Consider the following 3,611-nt stretch of genomic DNA (forward strand, 5'->3'; position numbering starts at 1 on the left):
TATTTAGGAGCGTGTTGTTAAGCCTCCATGTGTTTGTGAGCCTCTTTGCTTTCTTTGTACAGTTTATTTCTAGTTTTATGCCTTTGTGGTCTGAAAAGTTGGTTGGTAGGATTTCAATCTTTTGGAATTTTCTGAGGCTCTTTTTGTGGCCTAGTATGTGGTCTATTCTGGAGAATGTTCCATGTGCACTTGAGAAGAATGTGTATCCTGTTGCTTTTGGATGTAGAGTTCTATAGATGTCTATTAGGTCCATCTGCTCTACTGTGTTGTTCAGTGCTTCCGTGTCCTTACTTATTTTCTGCCCAGTGGATCTATCCTTTGGGGTGAGTGGTGTGTTGAAGTCTCCTAGAATGAATGCATTGCAGTCTATTTCCCCCTTTAGTTCTGTTAGTATTTGTTTCACATATGCTGGTGCTCCTGTGTTGGGTGCATATATATTTAGAATGGTTATATCCTCTTGTTTGACTGAGCCCTTTATCATTATGTAGTGTCCTTCTTTATCTCTTGTTACTTTCTTTGTTTTGAAGTCTATTTTGTCTGATATTAGTACTGCAACCCCTGCTTTCTTCTCACTGTTGTTTGCTTGAAATATGTTTTTCCATCCCTTGACTTTTAGTCTGTACATGTCTTTGGGTTTGAGGTGAGTTTCTTGTAAGCAGCATATAGATGGGTCTTGCTTTTTTATCCATTCTGTTACTCTATGTCTTTTGACTGGTGCATTCAACCCATTAACATTTAGGGTGACTATTGAAAGATATGTACTTATTGCCATTGCAGGCTTTAATTTCGTGGTTACCAAAGGTTCAAGGTTAGCCTCTTTAGTATCTTACTGCCTAACTTAGCTCGCTTATTGAGCTGTTATATACACTGTCTGGAGATTCTTTTCTTCTCTCCCTTCTTGTTCCTCCTCCTCGATTCTTCATATGTTGGGTGTTTTGTGCTGTGCTCTTTCTAGGAGTGCTCCCATCTAGAGCAGTCCCTGTAAGATGTTCTGTAGTGGTGGTTTGTGGAAAGCAAATTCCCTCAGCTTTTGTTTGTCTGGGAATTGTTTAATCCCACCGTCATATTTGAATGATAGTCGTGCTGGATACAGTATCCTTGGTTCAAGGCCCTTCTGTTTCATTGTATTAAATATATCATGCCATTCTCTTCTGGCATGTAAAGTTTCTGTTGAGAAGTCTGACGTTAGCCTGATGGGTTTCCCTTTATAGGTGACCTTTTTCTCTCTAGCTGCCTTTAACACTCTTTCCTTGTCCTTGATCTTTGCCATTTTAATTATTATGTGTCTTGGTGTTGTCCTTCTTGGATCCTTTCTGTTGGGGGTTCTGTGTATTTCCGTGGTCTGTTCGATTACTTCCTCCCCCAGTGTGGGGAAGTTTTCAGCAATTATTTCTTCTAAGATACTTTCCATCTCTTTTCCTCTCTCTTCTTCTTCTGGGACCCCTATAATACGGATATTGTTCCTTTTGGATTGGTCACACAGTTCTCTTAACATTGTTTCATTCCTGGAGATCCTTTTGTCTCTCTCTATGTCAGCTTCTATGCGTTCCTGTTCTCTGATTTCAATTCCATCAATGGCCTCTTGCATTCTATCCATTCTGCTTATAAACCCTTCCAGAGTTTGTTTCATTTCTGCGATCTCCTTTCTGGCATCAGTGATCTCCTTCCGGACTTCATCCCATTTCTCTTGCGTATTTCTCTGCATCTCTGTCAGCATGTTTATGATTCTTATTTTGAATTCTTTGTCAGGAAGACTGGTTAGGTCTGTCTCCTTCTCTGGTGTTGTCTCTGTGATCTTTGTCTGCCTGTAGCTTTGCCTTTTCATGGTGATAGGAATAGTCTGCAGAACTGGGACGAGTGACGGCTGGAAGGACTTCCTTTCTTGTTGGTTTTTGGCCCTCCTCTCCTGGGAGAACAGCGACCTCTAGTGGCTTGTGCTGCGCAGCTGCGTGCAGACAGGGTTTCTGCTTCCTGCCCGGCTGCTATGGAGTTAATCTCCGCTGTTGCCGTGGGCGTGGCCTGGCTCGGGCAGCTACTCCAAAAAGGTGGAGTCGCGTTGGAGCAGGAGCTGCTGGGAGGCTATTTATCTCCGTAAGGGGCCTTCCTGCTCCCTGCAGCCCAGGGGTTAGGGTGCCCAGAGATCCCGGATTCCCTACCTCTGGATTAAGTGACCCGCCCTGCCCCTTTAAGACTTCCAAAAAGCACCCGCCAAAACAAAAGAACGACCAAAAAAAAAAATAATAATAATAATGAAAAAAAAATTTTTTAATTAAAAAAAAAAAAAAAGTTTTTAATAAAAAAAAAAAAAAAAAGAGGATTGGTCGTTCGTTTTTCTTTATTCTCCGGTGCCAGCCTCAGGCCTCTGCTCACCGGTCTTTCTGCCCTGTTTCCCTAGTATTGGGGTCCCTATCCCTTTAAGACTTCCAAAAAGCGCTCGCCAAAACAAAACAGCAAAAAAGCAAAAAAAAAAATGGTCGCGCGCTTTTCTTATGTCCTCTGTCGCCCAGCCTCCAGTGCCCGCTCACTGTTCTTGCTGCCCTGTTTCCCTAGTATTGGGGTCCCTATCCCTTTAAGACTTCCAAAAAGCGCTCGCCAAAACAAAACAGCAAAAAAGCAAAAAAAAAAATGGTCGCGCGCTTTTCTTATGTCCTCTGTCGCCCAGCCTCCAGTGCCTGCTCACTGTTCTTGCTGCCCTGTTTCCCTAGTATTGGGGTCCGTATCCCTTTAAGACTTCCAAAAAGCGCTCGCCAAAACAAAACAACAAAAAAGCAGAAAAAAAAATGGTCGCGCGCTTTTCTTATGTCCTCTGTCGCCCAGCCTCCAGTGCCTGCTCACTGTTCTTGCTGCCCTGTTTCCCTTGTATTGGGGTCCCTATCCCTTTAAGACTTCCAAAAAGCGCTCGCCAAAACAAAACAGCAAAAAAGCAAAAAAAAAATGGTCGCGCGCTTTTCTTATGTCCTCTGTCGCCCAGCCTCCAGTGCCTGCTCACTGTTCTTGCTGCCCTGTTTCCCTAGTATTGGGGTCCCTATCCCTTTAAGACTTCCAAAAAGCGCTCGCCAAAACAAAACAGCAAAAAAGCAAAAAAAAAAAAAATGGTCGCGCGCTTTTCTTATGCCCTCTGTCTCCCAGCCTCCAGTGCCTGCTCACTGTTCTTGCTGCCCTGTTTCCCTAGTATTGGGGTCCCTATCCCTTTAAGACTTCCAAAAAGCGCTCGCCAAAACAAAACAGCAAAAAAGCAAAAAAAAAAATGGTCGCGCGCTTTTCTTATGTCCTCTGTCGCCCAGCCTCCAGTGCCTGCTCACTGTTCTTGCTGCCCTGTTTCCCTAGTATTGGGGTCCCTATCCCTTTAAGACTTCCAAAAAGCGCTCGCCAAAACAAAACAGCAAAAAAGCAAAAAAAAAAAAAAATGGTCGCGTGCTTTTCTTATGCCCTCTGTCTCCCAGCCTCCAGTGCCCGCTCACTGTTCTTGCTGCCCTGTTTTCCTAGTATCGAGGGCCCTGCACTCTGGCCCGGATGGCTGGGGCTGGGTGTTCGGCAGCCCTGGGTTCCGTCTCCCTCCCGCTCTACCTGCTCTTCTCCCGCCGGGAGCTGGGGGGAGGGGCGCTCGGCTC

This window comes from Manis pentadactyla, chromosome 1 (genome assembly GCF_030020395.1).
Source record: "Manis pentadactyla isolate mManPen7 chromosome 1, mManPen7.hap1, whole genome shotgun sequence".
Classification (NCBI taxonomy): Eukaryota; Metazoa; Chordata; class Mammalia; order Pholidota; family Manidae; genus Manis; species Manis pentadactyla.